At 37.8% G+C, this 9,496-nt stretch overlaps 1 pseudogene; it reads left to right on the plus strand.

The window, feature by feature from the left end:
• The first annotated feature begins 6,178 nt into the window (after nucleotides 1-6,178).
• On the plus strand, nucleotides 6,179-7,435 carry LOC132684677 (uncharacterized protein C1orf50-like; annotated as a pseudogene).
• The last annotated feature ends 2,061 nt before the right edge of the window (nucleotides 7,436-9,496 follow it).

A 9,496-nucleotide genomic window follows, 5' to 3' on the forward strand; every position in this document is an offset into this window, starting at 1 on the left:
ACCAATAACAAAGTAGCAGAAAGAGAAAACAAAGAATCAATGCTATTTGCAATTGCACCCAAAACAATTAGATACCTCAGAATAAACCTAACTAAAGAAGTAAAAAACCTGCCTCAGAAAACTATAGAACACTTAGAAAAGAAATGGAAGAGGACACAAAGAAATTGAAAAGCAAGGACACATGTGTGGCTCAGTTGACTGGGCTCTGACTCTTGATTTCGGCTCAGGTCATGATCTCATGGGTCACAGAATCAAGCCCTGCATCTTGTGCTGATGTTAAAAGGCCAGAACTAAAAATTGAATGGTTTCTCTTTTAGCGTATGATATAACCCAGGAACAGAAGTTTTAAATATGTATTTAATTACACTGATTAGTTATTTGCAGGATTATGATGGCCTTCTGGTGTTGTTAAGCAATTTTTAAAGAATGCAGATTAAAGGAGTTAAAAGTACTATGGTGGAAACATGTTCACATTATATAAATGAATTTAAAATTTTACTTGTAGCTAAGCAGAGAGCTTTCTCATGAGTATATAGACAAAGTATATGAATGCTATCAAGATATACCATATATGGAAAATTTTATCTTAGCTTTTAACCATTTTATTGAGGTAGAATTCAAAACTTCTTAGTAAATTTGCAATTTAAATTTCTGAGCCATCACTACAATCCAGTTTTAGAATTTTCCATCACTCCCAAACTGTTCTTCAAGTCCATTTGCACTTTTTTTCACTGTTTTTTAACAATTCTGTAGAAGGAAACACACACAAACACACACACACAATTTTACTACTTGGAGAGAAAAGAAAAGTCAGTACTACCTAGTGGTGTTTACATAGATAGCAAGTTGATATTAGAGTTCTAGAAACTTTCAGATTTGAGATTTCTCTATGGGGTCACGACATTAGCTACAAATATTTGTGGTTTATAATTGAAACTCAACTAGAAAATATCCACAATCTTATCTAAAATTCTTACTAGATAAATTTTTATATATTTTCTTCAAATGAGACTTAATTGGGGCCCCAGTATGTTTAATTGAAAAATACTTAACAGCTTTGTTTGAGGCAGGAATGTGAGGGGCAGGATCCTAACCCACTTACTCCCTGACTTGATACAATTTACTTTATAAAGAAAAGACTGTGAAGAAATACACAAAAAATAGAATTGTTATATTGAAGTATTTGAAAATGAGTTAATTTTTCCTTTTGATTTTTTCTTTTGCGTATGTATTTATAATTGAAAAAAACTGTAATAAGCTCTATTTTTGAAAGTGCACATTAAATTTCAACATATTGCAAAAATGCCTAGTAAAGTCCCTGAAAGACACTACTTTTTCATAACCATTTCCTTTCTTGATTCCTCTCTACAGGTGTCAGTAACTGCATCATTCACAGGTTGAGACTGAAAGCAATAGTTAACTATGGAGTTCTTGCCTCAACATTTCAGTATGACTCCTTAATGGGGACTCCACATGTTACCTGGCTTCATGGGAGCTCCATATCCCAAGATTAATTAAATCATGATCAACAGAGTTATTATAGTGAAATATTCATGATTATGATAGTGTTACTAGAAAACAGTTATTGTAAACAAAATATTACAGTATTGTAAAAAAAGTTATTCAGGGAAACAGTTTTGGCAAAGAGTTATGTAATTAGAGATGTCAAGTTGAATAGTAATAAATACTTAATTTCTATTCCAATTCTGGCTCCAATTCATACTATCTTTGTAACCTTGGGCAAGACACTTGACCTTGTTTTCCTGAATTTGTTTCCCAACCCTAAATGGGATAATAAAAATACCTTACAGGGCTGTTATGGGAATTAAATTAAATAATACATGTTTACTATATATTAAGCTCTAAAATCAATGCTATGTATTGCTACTATTATTGTACTAGTAGCATTATTTTCTTAGAGTGGTGTGACTTAAGCTGTGTCTGGGGAAATCCGAATACAGCACTACTACAGGTGTAGATAGAAACAAAATACAGGATAGAAGAGATGGGGCAACAACTGCTGTCCTTGGTTCTGAAACCACTATCACTTAACCAGGGTAAGACTATTTCAAAACTCCAGGACATTGGTGATTCTTGGTCCAACTTCTTCCAAGAATTTTGAAGCAAGTGGGAGCAGAAGTGAAGGGAGATGTGCATTTTCACATGTACACACCAACACACACACATGCGCAGAGACAGAAGGAGAAAGGCATAGATCCTGAGAAGTTGGCCTAGTTTTGAGTGGGTGGAAAGAAACAGTGTTTGACATTGTTTTCAAATTACATGGCTTAGTGTCATCAAGAAAGGAAAAAACTCTGTATTTGGCAGAAAGTTATGTGTGTCTAGGGGGCAGCTTATATATTTCTTCTTCAAGCTATCTTTGGTGTACTTCCCTACTAGAGTATCTTCACACTGAGATTAGTACCTAACCACTAAACTTCAAGTTTTCCTGAGGGCAGGGACTGTGTCTTGCACCCTTGTAAGGACAGTAGATAAATCCCTGTGTCTTAGATCAGGCTGTCATAAGACAATGCCATAGATGGAGTGGCTTAAACAATAGGAATTTTTCACAATTCTGGAAGCTGAAGTTTGAGATCAGGGTACCAGCATAGTTGGTCTTTTGCTGTGTCCTCACACAGAAGAGAGAAAAGTGGAGAGGTGAAGGGAATGAAAAGGGAGGCAGAAGCAGGGGCAGGGGAAAGGGGAGAGAGGAAGGGAGGGAAGGAGAGAGAGCTTTCTGGTGTCTATTCTTATAAGGACACTAAGCCAACTCTACCTCCAAAGACCATCACATTGGAGTCAGAGCTTCAACATATGAATTTGGGGGGGGGGGGGAACATTCAGTGCATAACAGCTTATAAGTGGGAAGCACATAGTCTGTCATACCAAAGGTCTTCAGTAAATGGTAGTTACACATAAAAGGGAAGCTTTAACCTGAGACTTACTACTTGGGTGTCACTATATAACTCTACTTCTTTCCATGTTGCAGATCACATAAGATGAATCTAGTAGCAGCGCATACGGCTTTGTTGTTGTCTTTGTTTCTTTAGCCACATGTGTGGGCTCAACATAGATGTGTGGATTGACTGTGCTGAGGGTGACAGTGATCTAAAGGTGTGAAAAACATCAGGTTGGAAACAGTGCAAGAAAAGTCTAACTGCACGAAGAAATATTTCTTGGTTGGAGCTCTCAGGGACTGTATCCTAATGGTAGTTTAATATGGCATGCAATAATTACTAAGACTAACATAGCACTTATTACATGTCAGCTCTTCTAAGCATGTTATATATGTTAACTCATTCTATGACAAAAACCATAATGTGTAAAACTGTTATTGCAATTTTACAGATAAGGAAACTAAAGGACCTTGACTAAGGTCACACAGTGCACAGAGGAGATTTGAACCCAGGCAGTCTGGCACTAGTGCCTATATTCTTAACCACCATGATATATATAGTATCTTTTCTGCAATTTCCACCACATACTACAATTAAAAATTTAGACTGTAACTTCCTCCAGTTTATATCCAAATACTGTGAACAGTGGTGAGAAGAAAGGATTCGGGACAGGCACTGAAAGTGAATTTCTTTGGCAAAAGGATTCATTCACATAAGAGAGTTAGTGTCTAAGAAGGTGGGAGTAGCCTCATCAGGCATGGGCATAGAGGCTGATTCATTTGTCTGAAAATTTCATGGCAGAGGGTGGAGGGGAGCATTTGGGGGAACATCTTCTAAATCTTTCCATGAATCCTCAAATTCTTGATATCACACTCTTTTTTTACCAATGCTGTAATTACCACATAAGAAGAAATCATGACTGTCAACTCAATAACCTGAAGGAGTTTGGTCCCCAGTTAGCTTAAACAATAATACTCTTTAGTTCATCCTAGTCCAGATAATTTAAGGATTTGAACTTCTATTTAAAATTTCTGTTTTCATTAGAAATATCCACCCCACATTTTGAATTTCTCATGCTCTTTATATGGCCAGAGAGGAGCTCAGTTCCCCCTAAATGTCCTTCAAAGGTCAGTTCTTTTTTAATTAAAAAAAGTTTATTATTTATTTGAGAGAGAGAGAGAGAGCATGAGCAAGGCAAGGTCAGAGAGAGAGGGAGACACAGAATCTGAAGCAGACTCCCAAGTGTTGAGCTGTAAACACAGAGCCTGAAACAGTGCTCGAACTCACTTTGAGCTCATGACCTGGGCCGAAGTTGGATGCTCAACTGACTGAGCCACCCAGGTGCCCCCCAAAGTCAATTTATTCCAGATGATCCCAGGGAGTTGTTTAATCAGGTGATTCACTACAGTATGCTATGGACTGCAAAGTCTCATTTCTATTAACCTGATTTTCACTGCCTTCAGGTTAAATGATCAATGACATATTTTTCATTTTCTGGAGAGTCTACTGCCTGCTCCTGGTGATGTAACAAAAATTTGACCCAGACATATAGTTTTCACTTGTATTAGTTTCCTGGGGCTACTGTAACAAGTTATGAACCAAAAATAAGAGATATTTATCTCACAGTTCTGGAGGCTAGAATTCTGAAAACAAGGATACTGGCAGGGCCATACTCCCTCTAAGGCTCATGGAATCCTTCCTTTCCTCTTTCTGGCTTCTCATAGTTCCTGGCCATCATTGGCATTCTTTGGCCTATATCTGTGTTATTCCAGTCTCTGCTCCTGTCTGCTCATGGCCTTTTCTCCCCTATGTATATCTGTATCTCTGTATCTGTGTTTCTAAATCTTTCCCTCCTTATAAAGACATGAGTCATTGGATTTAAGGCTTATCCTAATCCATATAACTTCATTTAACCTTGATTACATTTGCAAGGTTCTCTATCCAAATAAGGTTACATATACAGGTACTAAGAGCTAGGACTTAAATATCTTTCCCTTTTTTAGTTTTTAAATAATTGTTTACTTTTAAATCAAATTATACATTCACATAGATTAAAGTGCTAAGTCTTACTAGAAATCTTAATTTTTTAGAAGTCCTTGTGTATCCTTCATCCTATTTATTTCACAGAAAACCCTTTGATCACAGAAAACACCTTCTTTTTTATTTTAGTTTTTATTTCCTGAGCACTGCTATCTGTATTTCAGCTCCTTGTATCTTGCCATCTTTTGCCCGCATCCTGTGAACAATTCTTTTTGTGGGACAGAGTTCAATTCACTACGCCTTTTTTGTCCACTCGGTGCTCATATCTCCTCTTTTTTTTTCCTCATAGGCCCTATTAATCACTTTCCATTTTTGTACATCTTGTTTACTTGCTCATTCCTGACAAACCTCTCCCAAGACTTCTGGAGTAGGCAAGGGGACAAACACAAGAACACAAACATGTTTCAAAACTTGGGACATAAGAAAGTATACCTGTCATCTGAAAGAAGCTAATTTCTAATGGCTACAATTAGATCCAACCATAGGGTATAATAAATCCCTTACCTGGTATTGGTCATTGACTCTGACAGTGGCACCCTGGTAAAAAATAGTGTTGGGGTACCTGGGTGGCTCAGTCGGTTAAGCGTCTGACTTTGGCTCAGGTCATGATCTCACGGTTCGTGGGTTCGATCCCCGTGTTGGACTCTGTGCTGACAGCTCAGAACCTGGAGCCTGCTTCTGATTCTGTGTCTCCCTCTCTCCATACCCCTCCCCTGTTCACGCTCTCTCTGTCTCTCAAAAATAAATAAATGTAAAAAAAAAAAGAAAAAGAAAAAAAAGAAATAGTGATGCCTCTTCCTATATTCTTCTCCCTTTTATGTATATTTCTGAACAATTGTAAATTTTAGTCATGTATATACATTTCTTTGAATGGGGTGGGGGGAGAATGGAGAGAAAGTTATAACCGAAAGTGGTATTTAACCTGTTCAGTTGCTGTGTTGAAATGATGAATTCTGAGGTGATTTCAATGATCTTGGATCCTAATAGTGGTCCCTGAAGAGTAACAGCTTTTTGTCTTGTGTCAAAATTCTCCCTCTCCTGGCTTTAACTTTTCTCCCCATTTGTTATTTTCCTGGTTTCTTCTATCTATCATGAATCATAGATTTCAATAGATCTTCTGAGTTTTTCAGTGTTTAACAGAATCTTAAGATTTTGCCTTGAAGGTTGGAGACTATATTTCTGAATAAAGAAATTAGGCTTGATGGTCTTCTGCCTCGTGCTGCTGGAGTGATCAGGAGGATCATGTGTTATAATGGAGGATGCTGCAATGCTGGGGCTGATGGAGGGAGTCCCCCAAAACAAAGAGTTCAGCAGGTGACAGGGGCACTGGTGGAGCTCACACCAACCCCAGTGGCCTGGCCTTAGTGAGCCCCCACTACACCCACGGGCCAGAGACCCCTTTTACATCCTAGCACTAGCAGACCATGTGCAGAAGGCTGATGAATTCATCCAAGCAAATGACACCGACAAGCTGATGGTCATAGCTGAGCAAATCCAATATTGACAAGAATAAACAGGGGCGCCCGGGTGGCTCAGTCGGTTTAGCAACTGACTACCACTCAGGTCATGATCTCACGGTTGGTGAGTTAGACCCCACCTTGGGCCCTGTACTGACAGCTCAGAACCTGGAGTCTGCTTCAGATTCTGTGTATCCATCTATCTCTGCCCTTCCCCTGCTCACAATCTGTCTCTTTCTCTCTCAGAAAATGAATAAACATTAAAAGAAATTGAAAAAAAAGAATAAACCAGGAAGGTATTGGAAGATGCTTGAACAGATGCTGACTTGCACCATGTAGCTCGTGATATAGAGGGGAAAAAAATCTGGCAACATTTACTACCTTTATAAATTAGAGAGAAGTCAGCAGTATTTTTCTATTTATATATATTTTATATAAACATAAACATATATAAATATATATTCTTATTTATATAAATATAAATTTATATTTATATCTCTTTTTTAAAAAGTGTTTCTATATATTTTTTGAGAGAGAGAGAGACAGAGCATGAGTGGGGGAGAGGCAGAGAGGGAGACACAGAATATGAAGCAGGCTTCAGGCTCTGAGCTGTCAGCACAGAGCCTGAAGCAGGGCTCAAACTTATGAACTGCGAGATCATCACCTGAGCCAAAGTTGGAGGCTTAACTGAGCCACCGAGTCGCCCCTATTTATATCTATTTTCTATTTATTATTATTATCTAAAGGGATAAGGGACAAATTGTCCACATGACTTTCTTGGTACCTATAAGCTACAGCATGACCTGTCCTGGACTCCCTATGAGGACAATGAGAAGCAAGATGCTAAAATCAGCATAGTGGATAAGTTGCTAAGCCAGCCAGTGACCCTGCCTCCAAACACTGAACTCACCTTCCAGGAACTGACTGAGTGAACTCTGACAAACAGCTCTCAAAGACCATCACCTCCTTGTTGCCCTCATTCTCTGCTTTGATAGGAGGTGGCATGAGAATTGAGGTCTTGTAGGTGAATCATGAATTTGAAAGGAGACCCTGCATGAATACAAATGCTGTCATTATTATTACTTTTAGTTATGATGACAATGAATCATATCAGTCTCTTTTGTGATCCTTTCTGGGTCATAGGTACCCAACCAGTCACTTTCAGAGTATTGGCCAGTGGTACTTCCCTTTTTTATTTCCATCTGTTCTCCCATTAGTCAGGCCATTAAAGAAAGAAGAGTTTCTTTTTCTCACATAAAGTTGGGTGAGGCATTAAAAAAACTTAAATTTTTTTTTAATGTTTAGTTTTGAGAGGGAGAGAGAGAGTGATATAGAGAGAATGAGCAAAGGAGGGGCAGAGAGAAAGGGGGACAGAGAATCCAAAGCAGGCTCCACGTGGACAACAGAGAGCCCAATGTGGGCCTCAAACTCGTGAGTTGTGAGTCTGACGCTTAACCAACTGAGCTACCCAGGTACCTCTGGGTCATCCTGCTTCTTAAAAAATATCTGGAAGTAATCTGTGAGAAGAAATTATGCCGCTTAAAATCAAATGGAAAGAGTCTTTTACCATAAAGAAAATACTCTGTGTTCATTTAAGCCATTAATTGATTTGTCAAATGCTCATTCATTTACCAGAGATTGTGTTCTTGATACAGAAGAGTATTAAAAATTTTGTCACAGCATGCAAGGAGCTTAATAAGGTTTTTTTTTGTTTTCAGTGTGAAAATTATTAAAAAGATAAAAGCAATTATTAAATCATGGAATATCATAAGCAGGAATTATAGCTGCTTAATGTTCCCAAAATATAAAGCCAAACCCATCATTATCTTATTTTGTCTTAGCACTTATTCCTTATTTTGTACTGTTTATTTAAATATGTGTAGTAAGGACTTTTAGATTTTCCCTATTATTCATCTTTCTCATCTGAAAACCACGTATTTTAACCCCCTATTTTTGGCTTGTGCATGGTAACTCAAAGGCCGTATATTCCAAGACTCCAGGCCATATATATTAGCTAGATACGACCAAATGGCTGTGTTGTCATTTGGTCATAATTTCCAAGATGTAATAGCTGGAGCTGCAGCATCCATATTAGACTATGAGGTGACCTTTAGAACAGAGGAACTATACGGTGCAATGACGAGGTAACTGATCTGGATATCTTACACCTTTGAATATCTTAGTTCTAATGAGACCACCACTGGGATTCTTGAAAGTAGGAGAGAAATAAACTTCTATTTTTGTTTAAACCGCTATAATTTTGGGTTGTTCTTGCACTCACATTCCAAAAAAATTTTAACCAATACACCCTATAGTGTTTTTGCACTTTCAGTATATATTTCTTGTTCCTTCAGGAAACACCACCCTAATTTTACTATATGTGTCCATGTGATTAGATGAGATAGTCTCCCAACTTCAGGGAAGAGTGTATGAGCTGTGTCTCACCAATCATAACATTCCATCTAGTGGACCTCAGTAATTGGTTCATGGAGAGTTACATGGTCCTTACTGGGCTGAGATGCAATCTGGGATTTTTGTTGTAACTAACAGGAAAGAGAAGCTCTCTTTCTACTACAGTTGCTGAACTGTGAGAACATGAATCTGAAGCTCTTATTAGCATAAAGGAAGACCTGTCTGAAAAAGAAACTGATACAGAAAGCATTCTAGAATGGAGTACACACATACACATGTACACACACTGATTATGTTAACACTTGAGCATGTGATCTAGCCATTCCTGAAGCTAAAGATTCCTGGACTTCAATTGCATCAGTCAATAATTCCTTTACTTTTTTGTTTGTTTAAGCCAGTTGAGTTTGTCATTGTGATTGAAATATTCCTATTACTTCCCCTATTTTTTGGATAGTTAAAAGTGTTTCAGGTGTATCATTTTTTCACTTTAATTCTCAAAACATATGTATCAGGGAGGAAATCTAAGGCTGCTTATTGTTCATTTTTGTTCTCACAGGATAGAGTGGTTTCTTCAAGAGAACGGGTGCTTAACATGGCAAGATTGACCATTGTCAAACACCTAATATTATTTCCACAGACCAGAACTTTTAGAACGCTTATAATTTTCAAAGTAATCACCATGGGGTCTTT

This window comes from Panthera onca, chromosome D2 (genome assembly GCF_046562875.1).
Source record: "Panthera onca isolate mPanOnc1 chromosome D2, mPanOnc1 haplotype 2, whole genome shotgun sequence".
NCBI classification, from domain to species: Eukaryota; Metazoa; Chordata; class Mammalia; order Carnivora; family Felidae; genus Panthera; species Panthera onca.